Genomic DNA, 17,161 nt, shown 5'->3' on the forward strand with positions numbered 1-17,161 from the left:
TGGGCACAATTTGTATTTAACCCTTCTGTTACTACAGATTCCTGCATTTAAACAGTGATTTTTCTTTTGTAGGTAATTTTTTCTTTTCCAAGTTATCTTTTCTTCTGCAGTGAGGTTTTAAATATATTTTTATTTATTTCAGAGAGAAAGGGAGAGTGAGAGTGAAAGTGAGATAGAAACATCAATAATGAGAATCATTGATCGGCTGCCTCCTGCATGCCCCCTATTGGGGATTGAGACCACAACCTGGAGCATGTGTCCAGACCAGGAATCAAACCATGACTTCCTGTTCATAAGTCAGTGCTCAAACACTGAGCCATACTGGATGGTCAAGAAGTGACATCTCTTTGACAGTGAGTATTCCCATGTATATACATGTTATATCTCTTCATTTATTCTTTAATATTCTTTTTATATTTTAAAAATATTTTGTATTTTCCTTCGTAAGGTCTAGCACATCTTTTATAAGCTCTATCCCTAGATATCTTATAGTTTTAATTGACACTAAGAATGGTATATTCTAGTTTCTTATTTCTTCATACAGTAATCTGTTGATTTTTGTATGTTGACCTTGTACCTACTGGCTCTGCCAAAGTCTATTAGTCCAAATAGTTTTTCTCTAGATTTTCTTGGATTTTTCCAAATTGACAGTAATATAACCTGCAAATACAGACACTGTTGTTTCTTTCTAATTCTTTTTAAAAATATATATATTTTATTGATTTTTACAGAGAGGAAGGGAGAGAGTTATTATGACCCTTCTTTCATTTTGTACTTCTGCTTTTTGAAAGGATCATATGATTTTTCTCCTTTACCAATTAATTGGCAAATCACAGTGATAGATGAATGTTAAAGTTTCCTTCTGTGAGCCCAGGGAAAATTAATTTCAGGCCTGGTTGATGCATGCCTGCCTGACACTGACCTTGGTCTTCCACAATACTGCTTCTTTGGAAACTGCAGAGTGAAGATAAATGGGGATGTTGTGTGTGGCTCCTTTGTTGTGCGCATGCGTTTAGAGGAGTTGTCAAGGGGTCCATAGGCTGTGGGCCTACACAACCGGAATCACATAAAATATTGGTGGGAAATAGAGGCCAAAGCTTTTGAGTCAAGGTGACTCTGTCCCTCCCCAACCCCCTCTCCCCCCAACACCTATGCTTTCTCCTTTGGTCGCTGTACATAGGTGTTGAGTGACAAAAGAGCTTGTCTACTTGAGTAGCTGCTAGGCCTCCCAGTGAGATGAAAATACAGCATCTGCCTTATCTCCTTAAATCATTTGCGTCTCCTGGGTCTGATTGCCAACTGGAATCCGTAATCACAGCTGTGGCATTGCACCTTCTGTTCCGGTGGCCAGGACGTAATTTTCATACACTGCTGGATTCTGTGTGCTGGTATTTTTAGGTTAGGCTTTTTGCAAATATTCTCACGAGTTTTGAGGTAAATTTTGTTTTCTCATTTCAGCATCCGAGATTGGTTTGGCATTGGTTAATAGGCCCACAATCCTTATCTGTGATTCCCAAATTTTAGAAGGCGCTGACAACTAGCAATAGGGTTTTCTGGGGATGGAGAGATATGTATTGAGCAAACTCATTTGGAAGCAAAACATCATCTAAACTGATATGAAGTTATCCCCAGTTTTTATTTATCCCACTTAGTATGTTTTGCTGCAGAAATATGAACGTGTTTGATTGTGGAGGCTGGTCCGAGCTGTGCTGGGGAGGGGGTGCTACACACAGCACGATCTTTCTAAACTCCCAAACCCCCCAAAATGCTTAAGAAAAGGGACTGTGAACCTATGTTAGCCTAATAAAATGAACTGATCAGCTTTTCCTCCACCCCCCCCCCCCCTGTCATTTGAAGGAGTTTGCATAATATAGGGGATAATTTGTTTTCTTAAAATGTGGAGAACTGTCCTGAACAGTTTGGCTCAGTGGATAGAGTGTCGGCCTGCAGACTGAAAGGTCCCAGGTTCGATTCCAGTCAAGGGCATGTACCTTGATTGCAGGCATATCCCCAGTAGAAGGTGTGCAAGAGGCAGCTGATCAATGTTTCTCTCTCATTGATGTTTTTAACTCTCTATCTCCCTCTCTGTAAAAAAATCAATAATATATATATATTTTTAAATGCAGAGAATTTAGTTATAAAGCTATTTGGGCTTCCTGGGGTGTGTGTGTGTGTGTGTGTGTGTGTGTGTGTGTGTGTGTGTTGTTATTGGTGGTGGTGAGAAACTTGTCTTTCCCAGGAATCAATTCATTGGTGCCATTTGGCCCTGTAATGACCAACTGGGCCACGCCTTCCTGGTTCCCTTTGAGGAAGCCTGATCTTATGATTCAAAGACATCAGAGACACTAAAGATCAGTTGTTACCAGGCCATTTGATTTTCCAAATACTGAGTTTTTGGCTGGACAGTTTAAGAAAAAGGCTTTGGGAGATATTGTATTTAATTTATTTTACCTCTGGGGGGCAATCTTGGATCATAAATAGACATGCTATTTTAAAAACCATAACCTAAAGTATATCAAATGAGTGCCCATTTAGATATGTATTACTTTCACGTTTCACAGATGATGAAACTGAGTCATAGTTCACGTGAAACTTGCTTAGTTCATGGTAGCTGTAAGTAGCATAAGGCAAATCTGGGATTTTAACCTAGATCTTAAAACACTATTTTCTCAGCCTCCCTCCTCCTCCTCCTCCTCCTCCTCCTCCTCATCCTCATCCTCCTCCTCCCTAATTTCTTTTCCATGAATGAATTATAGCAAAGTCGTTAAATGTGCTTCTAAAGTCAACCTGCACCCTAGCCAGTTTGGCTCAGTGGATAGAGCATTGGCCTGCGGACTGAAGTGTCCCAAGTTCAATTCCAGTCAAGGGCACATGCCCAGGTTGCAGGCTTGATCCCCAGTGCAGGGCTTGCAGGAAGCTGCCTTTAGGTGGGAGATGAACACTTCTCTATTTTCATGGGGGCAGGAGAGATTCAGACAGACATGAGTGGTTTGTAAACTTGGTGATAGAAAGACAATGAAGTTCTTTTTTTCTCACAAAATGTCAATAAAATGACCTCGTGAGTTATGACCACTGGTCAAGAAGGACATATGAGATCATCAAAAGTCCATCCAGAGCACTGAGAGGAGACGAGATCCACCCTCCGCACACAGCAAAGCCCGTGCTGCTGCCTCCCCGCCCGCCTCTATCGCCATCGTGCCCAAGACAGAGGCTGACCGGGATGGCACAGGAGATAAAGCCTAGGTGAAGGACAAACCACAGAGAAGATACGCCAGGGTATCAGCTAAACCCGCTCCTCCAAAGCCAGAGCCCAAGCCTAGAAAGGCCCCTGCAAAGGAGGGAGAGAAGGTACCAAAAGGGAAAAGGGGGAAAGCTGATGCTGGCAAAGACGGGAGTAACCCTGCAGAAAATGGAGATGCCCAGGACAGAAAGCCGAAAGTGCTGGAAATGCCGAGTGAAGCGTGTGCATTTTTGATAACTGTGTACTTCTGGTGACTGTACAGTTTGAAATACTATTATTTATCAAGTTCTATAAAAATGCAGAATTTTATTTTTATTTATTTATTTATTTATTTGGCTATGTTGTTAGCCCACAAAACACTTCATTGTTATTTATTTTTTTAAAAATATATTTTATTGATTTTTCACAGAAAGGAAGGTAGAGTGGCAGAGAGTTAGAAACATCGACCAGCTGCCTCTTGCACCCCCCTTCCCCCAACTGGGGCTGTGCCCGCAACCAATGTACATGCCCTTGACCAGAATCGAACCTGGGACCCCTCAGTCTGCAGGCCGACGCTCTATCCACTGAGCCAAACCGGTTTCGGCTCATTGTTATTTTTTGGGGGAAGGACATATAGTGCTAATAGAATGTCTCCAAAGCTGGACTGACATAAAGGGGGGGGGGGGGGGGCGGAAATACCTTTCCCTTCTAGTTGTGAGAAACTTCCTCTTGGTTCCTGGGAGGAGGGATCTCTTGGTGTTGACACACATTAGCCATCTTGGCACAAACACCTTGTCTTGTGGGAAAAACTAAAATTCCTTTTTATGGCCTTTTCTCCCTCTCCACTTTAAGCATAGACTTTGGCTGTCTTAAGCCCAGAGACCTATTGGGACCTGGCCCCCCAAAAAATTGATTTCCAGTATGTTGGACAATCTGGACTTTCCAGTGTCACCACGGAGATGGCATGCATCCTTCAAAAGAGCAGCAGTTCCTTTTTAGGTAGTGGATCTACCAATGGATATTCTCTGCCATTTTCATTCATTTCCTGAAAGTCAGGGTTGGCTTGTGAAAAGTTGTTCAACAGCATGCTCAATGTGAAACGTCAACCCTCACTCTACATGTTCCCTGTTCAGAGCATCTGATGAAGACTTCATTGGGTTGTATAGTGGCTTTCTGATTTTGGCAGTTCATTGAAGAGGGGAGTGTGAAAGTGTCTGCCTATGACCTGCCTGAAATACCATGATTGCTTATGAAAAGTATCTTTAATAAAGCTGGATACAGTTTGGCTTGGGGGGGGGGAAAAAAAGTCCATCCTACACACTGTAGGCGATATGAGCTACAAGACCAACCCTTGACATCGTAACCATAAAAAGAGCTTATGGCTGAAACTGGTTTGGCTCAGTGGTAGAGCATCGGTCTGCGGACTGAAAGGTCCCGGGTTTGATTCCAGCCAAGGGCATGTACATTGGTTGCGGGCACATCCCCAGTAGGAGTGTGCAAGAGGCAGCTGGTTGATGTTTCTCTCTCATTGACATTTCTAGCTCTCTATCTCTCTCCCTCTCTGTAAGAAAAATCAATAAAAAATATACATATTTTTTTAAAAAAGGGCTTATGAAACAGTTATGACGTTTGCAACTCCAGATCTTACCAGGTAACTATCTCTAGTCATTTGTAACTTCAATAACGACCGGAAATGGTTATTGCTCAGGACAATTAACATGAGCTGCTGTAGCAAACAATTCAAAAAATGCAAATGGCTGGCTTACCTTAATAAAAGTTATTTCTCATTCATGTCCCAGTCTGATGCAGGTTGGTGAGGACTTTGCTCTATGCAGCCATTCACAGACCCAGACATCTTCCACCTTACCGTGTGCCTTCCTCTAGGTCCATGAAGTCCTCTGCATTCGCTGACACATGGAGAAGAGAACGAATCATGCATGATCATGCATGGGAGTTTGGTATGGCCAGGCTGGAGGAGGTCCAATCACATTCTGTTGTCCATACCTCAAGAGCCCCAGCTGAGGTCCCCACCAACACCAGCATTAAGCACCTGACATGTGTGTAAAGAAGTCTCCAGAATGCCGAAACCGGTTTGGCAGAGTGGATAGAGCATCGGCCTGCGGACTGAAGGGTCCCGGGTTCGATTCTGGTCAAGGGCATGTACATTGGTTGCGGGCACATCCCCGGTAGGGGATGTGTAGGAGGCAGCTAGTTGATGTCTCTCTCTCATCGATGTTTCTAGCTCTCTATCTCTCTCCCTTCCTCTCTGTAAAAAAAAAAAAAAAATATATATATATATATATATATATATATATATATATATGAAGAAGTCTCCAGAAGACATTAGCCCTCAACTGTCAAATTTTCCCAGGTGAAGCCCAGACATCAAGGAACAGAGATAAGCTGCCTCTGCTATGCCCTGAAAGAATCCCTACAATTACATAAATTCTAATCCCTTGATAATTCCTTTTTTCTATATTATTCATAGTGTTTATGCTTGTCTGATCCAACCCTAACTGCTATATATTATACCATGAACTTTAACAGGACATAATTGCCAATCTGAGTGGTACAAGTGCCACACAAGTTAAGCACCTTCAATTATTAATATATTTTTATTTTTTAAAAAAAATATATGGTATTTTATTGATTTTTTACAGAGAGGAAGGGAGAGAGATAGAGAGCTAGAAACATCGTCGATGAGAGAAAAACATCGAACAGCTGCCTCTTGCACATCCCCTACCGAGGATGTGCCTGCAACCAAGGTATATGTCAAACCAGTTTGGCTCTACCACTGAGCCAAACTGGTTTCAGCTATTAATATATTTTTAAATGTCTCTCCCAGATTCGGGAGGTTTTCATCTCTGATATTTAAAAGAAACACTATCCCAACACCATTGTCTCTTTATCTTGAGTATTCATCTTTAAGTTCTGGATATTTTATGAAAGCAAAACCCTGCCCATTTACTACTTATACAAATATTCTAACACACCAATGGGTACACTATTTTTAAAATATATATATTTTATTGATTTTTTTACAGAGAGGAAGAGAGAGGAATAGAGAGCTAGAAACATCAATCAGCTGCCTCCTGCACACTCCTTACTGGTAGGTGCCTGCCACCACGGTACATGCCCTTGACTGGAATCAAACCTGGGACCCTTGAGTTCGCAGGCTGACCATCTATCCACTGAACCAAACCAGTTACAGCTAAAGGGTACACTATTTAGAGGCACCTACTAAGTGGATAAAGATAAACTGATGATTCCTCTAAGCAAAGTGTGCTTCATGAAGAATGAGCAGCGCAGGGTGTGCCGTCTGCAGAGACGGGGGAAGAGGCAGACCGTGTCCTCTGTGCTCTTCGGAGAGGCTATTTCAGGAGGCCCATGTATCAATGTTCACAACGGCATCCAGGGAACTGATGAGTTTAAATTACATTTCCAAACAATTAATTGTGCTATTGATTGCAGTTGCTACGTGCCATTTGTCTACTAGTACACCCGGCATGTCAATATTTTATCAAGCGTCCCCATCCTAACGGTGCATGCCCACCCGGTTAGCAGGCCTGTTTACTGCCGTGCCTGGGGGTGGAAGGTGGGACCAGTCGGGTGATCTAGTGAGAGGTCTTTCCCTACCTGCAAATTTCCCTCTCAGAATTCAAGTTGTAGAAGTGTTTTGTTTGTTCTTTTAAACAGAAAAAAAAAAAAGCCCCACACATTTTCCTATTTGTAATGCTTCAAACAATAAAAAATAAAAATAAAAAATAAAACAACAACAACAAAATTTTCCTTAGGCAGCCAAACCCTGTGTCCTCATTCTGGGGTCCTTCCTCTTTTTAAAAATCCATTTATATGTGTATTAATTGAGGTATAAATGATATTCAGCATTCTATTATTTTCAGCTGTACAACATGAGTCAATATTTATACACATTACAAAATGACCACACATAGTTAGAGAATTTTTTTTTCTTGTGATAAGAACTCTTAAATTTCATTATTTTTTATTTTGGTTAATCCTCACCTGAGGATATTTTCCCAGTGATTTTTAGGGTGAGTGGAAGGGAGAGGGAAAGACAGAAAGATACATCTATTGGTTGCCTCCTGCATGAGCCCTGGCCAGGGCCAGGCTGGGGAGGAGCCTGCAGCCCAGGCACGTGCCCAAACCTGGGACCTTTCGGTCCGCAGGCCAACACTCTGTCCACTGAGCCAGACTGGCGAGGGCTAAAATTTATTCTTTTAGACACTTTCTTTAAAAAAATATATATTTTATTGATTTTTTTTACAGAGAGGAAGGGAGAGAGATAGAGAGCTAGAAATGTCGATGAGAGAGAAACATAGACCAGCTGCTTCTTGCACAACCCCTACCGGGGATGTGCCCGCAACCAATGTACATGCCCTTGACCGGAATCAAACCTGAGACCTTTCAGTCCGCAGACCGACGCTCTACCACTGAGCCAAACCGGCTTCGGCTACTCTTTTAGACACTTTCAAATGTGAATACAGTACTATTACCTATAGTCACCGTGCGGTACCTGACAGCCTGCGGTGTTGATAGTACAGCCGGAAGTGGGTACTTTTCTGGGGACCCTTTCTTTCCCACCCAAGGCTCCTCACCCAAGTGCACCCACGACCCTGCTTTTACTTCTCCCTTTTTGGCCTCCAGGTTCCCTGAACTTAAATAAGATGGACAAGTCAGTAATCCTCCAACTTTAATGTACACAACATGCAGAGTCCTAGTGGACGCCCCAGAGCTCCCAGTTTTGAGATAGTGTGATGGTCTCCAGAGCACTTTGAGCTGCACCCTTCCCTGGCCCCAGGCTACGTCTGCCTTCCCGCTCTGGAACCATGGTCTCCAGCCCGCTCATTAGGACCAGATGGCCCAACGCAGCCAGCTCTATCTGCAAATCAGGGGGTGAGTGAGGCTGCACACCCAGCCCAGATCACTCAGCCCCATCTCCCTCTCTCTCGTCTAGGCCAGAAACTAGAATGTTTTCTAGGGATTAGGAAACAGCTTCCATGTGGCCACATGCTATGCTCCTTTTTGGTGGTCCCAGCCAGCCTACAGCTCCTGATCTTCTCTGGCCTCTTTACCCCCAACTTCAGGGTCTATACCTGTGCTGTCCAGTCTAATAAGCACAACTTATGGGTGATTTCTAAATGAAAATGGATGAAAATGTAAAATTCAGTTCTTTGTGCACACTAGCCACATTTCAAGTGCTCAATATCTATTGTACAAGCGATAGTAGCTATCCTGTGGAATAGCCTGGATATAGTACATGTCAATCACTGCAAAAAGCGCTGTTGGTCAGTGCTGAACTGTAGGATCTGTCTCCTGCAGCTCTCAGGCATTGACCACTCAAGGGCACAATCTTTACCCTCTCTCTCGTTGGCATTGCCACCACATCTTCTCTACCCAATGCTTTTTCCTACCCTGTGCAACCCCTGCTATTGCAGCCCCAAAGCAGATCAGCATACCTCGTGGGTCAGCTGAGATCAAACTGGGAAATAGGAGTCAGACTCCCCTTCCTGGGGATCCCTCAAAATGTAACGAGCTAATTCCTGGGGGAGAGCTTCTGGGAAGGGAACCACTGGAATACACCCAGAGGAAATGAGGGGCAAGGATAATGCGTCTCCTTCTTCAGTCATGGTGTTTTTCCTGTCTCCATCCTCTTTATAGAAACCTAGTGGGTGAGCAGAGATTGAGCTAGTTCTGAATTTGAGCCTTTTTCAGCAAACACTGCAGAAAGGTGGCTGAAACTACAATCTTCAGCGCTCTGAGTTTACAGTGCCAGTCACTTACCTGCTTGTTCTCCTGCGGGGGGCTGTTTCTCTGTTTTTCGTGTCCATCACGGAAAATGACAGGTTCCTGAGTGGAGGAGCTGGGGATTAAGAAATTAGAGAAAGAAAAAAAAAGACATGGAGGCAGAAATAGATTCATCAAGCTGGGAGCTAGGTGGGCCCCATCTCTCTGATGGAGAGGCAGCAAGGCGACCCCCCAGGCCATGCAGGTTTATTTATAAGGTCAAAGGAGCTTATTTGCATACTTAACTAGGCCCTAACATTACTGGATTTACATATCTAGACCGGCCCCTGCTGACACCTGGACAAAGGTACTCTGCCAGTGCCTCGGGCTCAGCTAACAATTTAAAGAATGTCCATGTGCCTTCTCAGGTGGCCCTCTACATTCTCAGCTCTATTCTCATCCTGTCATGCTGTCCTCTGTATAGCAAGGGGCTGGAAGCTTTTCTCAGATTTCTTTGTCCATGGGCCTCCCAATAGGTTTTGCCAATGAGAGGCACGGGTGGGACTTTGGGAGGCAGAGGGAGAAGCCTTTTCCCCTTTTTTCCAGAAGTGGGAAAAGCAGAAACAATGGGTGAGTGCAGGCTCCTGGGTTCCTGCCCAAGCAGTACTCTCCCAGAGTAGGAGCCATGGCAGTTACTATAGCAACCTCAGCAGCATGGCAGTCATGAACTCCGGCGCTGGCGGTGACAACAACAGGCCCACGTGACTTCAGGCTTCCAGACTGGAGCAAGAGTGGGAGCTCCTGGCTTCCTGGGGGCAGCAGAGGTGGTGGTTCTCGTGGAGGCAGCAGGTGCTCCCATGGATTTAGCAATGCAATGAGCATGGGCTCTGGCTGTATCCTTGTCCCTTTGGCCCCTCCAACCTTGGGGTGGTAGAGGCTTCCTCCAATAATGAGAAATATCTGGGTAACCTCCCTGTGTTTTGTTTTTTTAGTCCTTTTACCAGCTTTGTGTTTCATCTCTCATATTAAATTCCTCCTTTGAAATACTAGAATGAGTTTTGTTTTCCCTGGTGTGTGAAAGGAAGTGGTGTGAGCCACTTACAGCTTCTTCCACTCAATTCCTTGTCACTGGCTGGAGCCCCTAGGGAATGACAGAACCACAAGGTAGAAAGAGCCTCAGTCCCAAGTCCTGGTAAGAAGGAGAGCCATCCATCAACCTGACACCGGCTTGGAAATACATAAACAAGAAATAGACTTCTACTGCATTTGAGTTATTGTATGTTTGTATCTATTTGTTACAGCAGCTTAGCTTTTGCCCCAGCTATCAGAGCGCCTTAATCATGACATATACAATATTTTTGTGAAAACAGTGCTACTTGTGCTAGGCACCCTGCTAAGCACTTTATCCTCATTGAATCCTCACATAACAAGTAATTATTTTTATTATTCCCATTGACCAACTAGGAAACGGAATTGGTAAGATGTTAACGAACTTGTCCATGGCTGTCTAACTTGAAAATCTGTGCACTTGGATATATACTAGATTGATCTTTTTTTTTATATACATATATGTAATGTGGGTGTATATAACTAGATAGATGTTAGATAGACAGATAGATAGATAATAGAGTTCAAAGTAGCGTTTGGAGCCCAGCTGGTGTAGCTCAGTAGCTGAGCATGACCGATGGACCAGGAGGTCACAGTTTGACTCCCATTCAGGGCACATGTGAGTAAGATCCCCAGTGAGGGGTGTGCAGGAGGCAGCCGGTCAATGATTCTCTCTGTTTCTATTTCTCATTGATGTTTCTATTTCTCTCCCCTCTGCCTTCCTCTCTGAAATCAATAAAAATATTAAAACACACACTATCCTCCTTATTTTGCACAGGATGAAATTGAGACACGGAGAGGTAAAGTAACCTGCCTGTTGCTGGATGCAAAGCCAGGCAGCCTGGCTCCAGAGTCTGTGCACTGACCCTGCTACATGCTAGGCTTCAGCAGCAGTAGCAGAAGGCAGGGCAGATAAAGGCACAGGTCCTCTGCAGGTGATGCTCAAGGGAGGAATTCTGGGGAACTTCTACTCTATAATTTTTCTTTTTAGCCACCATATATTGACCAACCAAACAATCAAACAAAAAAGATAATTGTGGTGGGCATTTTCTCTGTTTTTCGCATCCCTCACGGAAAACGACAGGTTCCTGAGTGGAGGAGCTGGGGATTAAGAAATTGGAGAAAGAAAGAGACAAGAGGCAGAAATAGATTCATCAAGCTGGGCGCTAGGTGGGCGCTACCTCTCTGATGGAAAGGCAGTCTCACCCACCACAGACAACAGCACATTTATTGATTTCCAAAGGGGAAGTTTAAGGTCAAAAGGAGTTTTGGGTGTGCCCAGGTCCTATTCATCAAGACCTGGGTAAGTTCCTCATTTTTTGGTACAAGGACGAGATTTATCACATCAAGACTTGGGTAAGTTGGGAGAATCCAAGATGGCTGCACAGGTAAACACCTAGCCGCAGCAGTGCACAACAATTTCAATAAAATACAACTGAAATATAAAATGGACATTACCCAGAACTACAGGAAAGTCAACTGACTGGAAATTCTACAATGAGAAGCAAGGAGAAAACCAGAAGGAGGTGCGGAGGAGCTGGAAAAGCCTAAGGTACGGAGACACGCGGCGCGCGGAGAGGACGGAGCCGGAGAGGCGGGGCGGGGTGGCTGAGTGCCCAGCTGGCATTCCCTAGTGGAAAGGAGATAAAAGCTCCAACCATGCTGGGCCCCAGTTCCCACTGCTCTGAACCCCAGTTCTAGGCCAGACCCCGGAGACCCAGGCTCATCCATAGGGAGCTGGGCTTTAAGGCGGAACCCCAGGGGAGCGGCAAAAGGAGGTCCCAGAGGTGGGCACATTACGCTCAGAGAAGGGACGGATGGCTGTGCCACAGGATTGCCATGGAGGGAAGGAGACAGGGGCTCCAGACTGCTCTGAACACCATCTCCAACTCCACTTCCAACTGAACTGAACCCCAGTTCCAGGCTCATTGGGGGAGAGCCTAGACTGTTTGGTAGGCGAAAATCGAGGGCACCTTTCTCTCAGAGCTGCTTGCAATGAGTACTGAAGGACCCTGGGGATTACTGAGACTCAGGAACCACATAGGGCGGGGCTGACCGAAGCCAAGGCTGTAGGTTCCACCCTGAAACAGGGAAGCTGTGAAAATGCCAAGACAATGAAATAGATCACAAACGAAAGAAATGGAGGACAAAAAGCAACTGGATATAGAGTTCAAATCTATGCTTATAAGGTTTTTCAAGAATTTCCTAGAAAAGATTGATAAGACCTATGAGGATATGAAAAGGGATCAATAAGAAATAAAGAATACATTGTCTGAAATAAAAAATATTATACAGAGTCCTAAAAAACAGAATGGAAGATCGCAAGAATCAAGTCAAAGATTTGGAACATAAAGAGCCAGAAGACACTCCTCTGCAGAAGCAAGAAGACAAGAGAATCCAGAAAATTGAAGACAATGTAAGAAACCTCTGGGACAACTTCAAGCGAACCAACATCAGAATTATGGGGGTCCCAGAAGATGAGAGAGAGCAAAATATCAAAAACAAACTGAAAGAAATAGTGACAGAAAACTTCCCCCACCTGGTGAAAGAATTAGACTTACAAGTCCAGGAAGCGCACAGAACTCCAAACAAAAGGAATCCAAAGAGGACCACACCAAGACAAATCATAATTAAAATTCCAAGAGCAAAAGACAAAGAGAGAATATCAAAAGCAGCAAGAGCAAAGAAGGTAGTTACCTATATGTAGACTTCTACTGCATTTGAGTTATTGTATAGGAGCACCTATACGATTGTCAGCTGATTTCTCAACAGAAACCATGCAGGCCAGACGGGAATGGCAAGAAATATTCAAGGTGATGAATAGTAAGAACCTACAGCCAAAGATAATCTACCTAGCAAAGCTATCACTCAGAATCGAAGGTCAGATAAGAGCTTCCCTAATAAAAAAAAAGCTAAAGTAGTTCATCACCACCAAACCAGAATTATATGAATTGCTGAAGAGGGTTCTTTCAGAAGAGAAAGTAAATAAAGATAAAAATTATGAACAACAAATACGTAACTATTAACAAGTGAATCTAAAAACCAAGGAAATTTAAAAAAATCTGATGAACAATATTAACTGTTGAATATAATAGAATCAGAGGTATGGAAGGGGAGTGAACTGATGATTCTTGGGGAAAAGGGGAGAGAGGGATGTGGGAAGAGACTGAACATAAACTGTGCACCTATGGATGAGGACAGTGGGGGGTGGGGAAAGGGGCAGAAGGTGGGGTGGGATCCTGGTGGAGGAGAGCAATGGAGGGGGGGGGGAAGGAACATTTGTAATAATATGAACAATAAAAATTTATTAAAAAAAAAAAAAAAGACCTGGGTAAGTCAAGGTCCTATTTGTTCCTCCATCCAAGCACATGGATAAAGATAAGAAATCAGTACTGACAACAGGATTCTGCCAGTGCCCTCGGGCTCAGCTGATAAGAATTAAAAGAATGTCCATGTGCCTTCTTAGGTGGCTCTCTACAGATAATAGAGAGATTTATATTCTGGGGGAAAAAATTTTTTTAAATCCTGCTTAGCCAATAAGAAAAAGAAAAGGAGCCCAAAACTGGTGATCTCCCTCTCTCACAGACTCCAAAAAGACTGTGAAATATCTAGGAACCAGGGGAATTCCAGCTGTCACCAGACTGCACTAGCGATGGCTGAGGAAACCCAGGGAGGGGGTCAGGAAGGCATTATCCATCATCAAGACACAATTTGGGACCAACAAGAGAAGGAATGCTTGCACTTTGTTGGAGCAAATTGAAGGAGCCTCTGACTGCAGACCTCTGCCCTCAGAGAAAACCCCACTGGGCTCCATTCCCTTCCTGCACCTGCTTAGGGCCACCCACACGGCTACGCTGTTCCTTCTTTCCTGCAGCCTACTCTGCCCTCACTCTGCAGGGCCTGCTCCTTCCACAGTGTGAGGCAGATGTTGCCAGAGCTCCAAGTCTGAGAACAACTAGGCCACAGCAGAGCTCCAGAACGCAAACCTCTTTCCTCTGGCTCAGCCATTAGCTGCAGGAAAGTGGAAACCCAAGCTCTGTCCTAGGACACTGCCTCTGCTCAGCATCATAGGTCAGTCAGTGGTTTAGAGTCAGAGCCGGGTTGGCATCCCAACTCTGTTGCTATGCACAAGCTCTCTAACCTCTCTGAGCCTCCATCCTCTGCTGGGAAATGACGTAATGATACCAGGGCTGCAAATCGGGCCCCAGGCACGGGAACGGCTGAACTGGTTGCTAAAACATCAAAATACTTCCCAATCGACTAGTGAACAGCTATTAGTAGCCCATGGGCCCTCTATCTCCCTAGCTTTTCTCCTATCTGCTTCCCTTGATCCAATAACCAAAATGTACCTCTTGGCAAATCAGAGGCATGCTAAGTCCTTTACCTAGCCCTAAGGCCAGGCATTCGGGAATGCCATGCCTGGAGAAGGCTGTTAGATATTTTTAATTTCACCCCTGGCAGTGGTCATCTCTGGGACTGAGCTGCTGCAGAAAAAGGACTTGGCAGAGAGTCTGGTACATAGTGAAGCAGCTCAGTCAGTGTCAGCCGTTATTGCAGTAAACATCAAACCTAAAGAGCAGAGGCAGGAGTGGGGTCTCAGGTATCATGAGCAGGTGAAGGTGAGTTATAACTGGCAGCTCAGAAACAGTCACAGGCCATGGGTGGTCCTGCCTGGTTTAAGAGTCAGAGCAGGCTGAAACCGGTTTGGCTCAGTGGATAGAGCATCGGCCTGTGGACTGAAAGGTCCCCAGTTCGATTCCGGTCAAGGGCATGTGCATTGGTTGCAGGCACATTCCCAGTAGGGGGTGTGCAAGAAGCAGCTTATCAATGATTCTCTCTCATCGATGTTTCTAACTCTCTCTCTCTCTAAAAAAAATAAAATAAATAAATAAATAAATAAATAAATAAAATATATATTTTTAAAAATAAGTAGTAAGAGTAGGACCAATATATCCTGCATCACCAGCTGTCCCTGCTTACCTGGGAGTCCTGGGTCCCAAGTGAGATTCCAAGGCCAGGGTGCGGTTGACAGGAGAAGCCACACACTAGCACCCAGGTCAGGAGCGCGTCTCCCTGTGTTCCCTGCTACCAGCTCCACTGCACTGCTGGGATCCCATGCCTTGTTGGCTGAGACAGAGCAGCTGCTCCCAGGAGCCTGGACTGTGCCTTTCGAATGCCTTGGAGAATCAGCGAGTATTCCAAGCCAAGGTCCCTTCCCATAAGGACTTGAAGGCAGTATATGTCCTGGCTAGGGTTGTAAGCTCTGGAGCCAGACTACTTGGGCTCCAGTCCCAGCTCTGCCCTAGCTGGTTTGGCTCCGTGGAGAGAGTGTCAGCCTGTAGACTGAAGGATCCTGAGTTCCATTCTGGTCAAGGACACATGCCCAGATTGTTGGCTAGGTCCCCAGTAGGTGACGTGCAGGACGCAGCCAATCAGTGATTCTCTCTCATCATTGATCTTTCACTCTCTCCTCCCTTCTTCTTTGAAATCAATATATATATATATAGTAGCCAAAACTGGTTTGGCTCAGCGGCAGAGCGTCGGTCTGCAGACTGAAAGGTCCTGGGTTCAATTCAATTCCGGTCAAGGGCATGTATATTAGTTGTGGGCACATCCCCGGTGGGGGGTGTGCAAGAGGCAGCTGGTCAATGTTTCTCATCGACGTTTCTAGCTCTCTATCCCTCTCCCTTCCTCTCTGTAAAAAATCAATAAAATATATTTAAAAAATAATAAAAATAGCCGAAACTGGTTTGGCTCAGGGATAAAGCATCGGTCTGTGGACTGAAGGGTCCCAGGTTTGATTCCAGTCAAGGGCATGTACATTGGTTGCAGGAATATCTCCAGTAGGGGGTGTGCAAGAGGCAGCTGGTTGGTGTTTCTCTCAAATCAATGTTTCTAGCTTTCTATCCCTCTCCCTTCCTCTCTGTAAAAAAATCAATAAAATATATTTAAAAAATAAAAATATATGGTATATATAAAATATATATGTATAATATATATTTTGATTTTGTTTGTTTTTTTTACAGAGAGGAATAGAGATCTAGAAACCTCAATGAGAAAGAAACATCGAAGAGCTGCCTCCAGCACACCCCCTACTGGGGATGTGCCCACAATCAAGGAACATGCCCTTGACCGGAATCAAACCTGGGACCCTTCGGTCCACAGGCCGACGCTCTATCCACCGAGCCAAACCGGTTAGGGCAATTAAAACAAATATTAAAAAAAAAAATCCCAGCTATGAGCTTTACTAGCTATGTGAACTTGGGCTAGTCACTTAACTCCTCTGAGCCTCAATTTCCTCATCTGTCTAAGGGGAGTAATAATAGTACCTGCTTCACAGAGTCCTTAAGAGGAAAACAATTAAGTAATATGTATAAAGTGTTAGGATAACTCCTGACACAAAGGACACTCTCGGTTATGTTAGTTATTGTTAAGGAGCTCACAAGTGTAGTGGAACACTCAGATCCACGTCCACATAATTCTGTTTAGGGCGACAGTCCTAATCCGCCTTGCTAGTTGGAACTCTCTCTCTGCTCCTCGGGGACCCCTGGGCCCGCTTCCACATTTTACAGACTGGGAGGCCCAGAGAGACAGAGAGAAGCATCTCGCCCATGGTCTGTGTGGTGGGTCATTGGCAAAGATGGGACCCAAGGAGTTTCAGATGCCACTTTCAGCATCCCCTCTGCCTCTCCCACTTCCCTAGGCCTTGGGGTACGGCTGTCTGTGAGCAGGGGCGAGTTCTGGCCACCCCTAGGGTCCCCAGAGCCCAGAGTAGAGAGGTGCTCACCGGTGCCTGTGAGTCCCCAACCAAACAGGAATGTGCCTGCTAACAGGAGCCCCAGCTAGGGCTCTGTTGATGCCAAGGACTCAGAGAAAAGACAGCCTGCAGCCAGCAAAACGTGATCAAGGAGGAATGGAGAGAGAGAGAGAGAGAGAGAGAGAGAGAGAGAGAGAGAGAGAGAGAGAGAGAGAGAGAGAGAGGTATCACCACTGGTTGCCCCCAAGTGAGCCTGAACTGGGAGTTTCCAGGGCCAGCCAGAAAAGCTTTCCCTCCACTCTCAGCCTGCAGCTCTTCAACCCCCCTATCGT

General features: G+C 44.8%; 1 long non-coding RNA gene across 1 annotated transcript; it reads left to right on the top strand.

Moving 5' to 3' along the window:
* The first annotated feature begins 3,854 nt into the window (after window positions 1-3,854).
* LOC118724056 lies at window positions 3,855-15,615 on the top strand. Its single transcript, XR_004989468.1, has 3 exons — window positions 3,855-4,207; window positions 5,968-5,970; window positions 15,603-15,615. It is a non-coding gene; the product is annotated as an uncharacterized LOC118724056 (long non-coding RNA).
* The last annotated feature ends 1,546 nt before the right edge of the window (window positions 15,616-17,161 follow it).

This window comes from Pipistrellus kuhlii, unplaced genomic scaffold (genome assembly GCF_014108245.1).
Source record: "Pipistrellus kuhlii isolate mPipKuh1 unplaced genomic scaffold, mPipKuh1.p scaffold_m20_p_2, whole genome shotgun sequence".
Classification (NCBI taxonomy): domain Eukaryota; kingdom Metazoa; phylum Chordata; class Mammalia; order Chiroptera; family Vespertilionidae; genus Pipistrellus; species Pipistrellus kuhlii.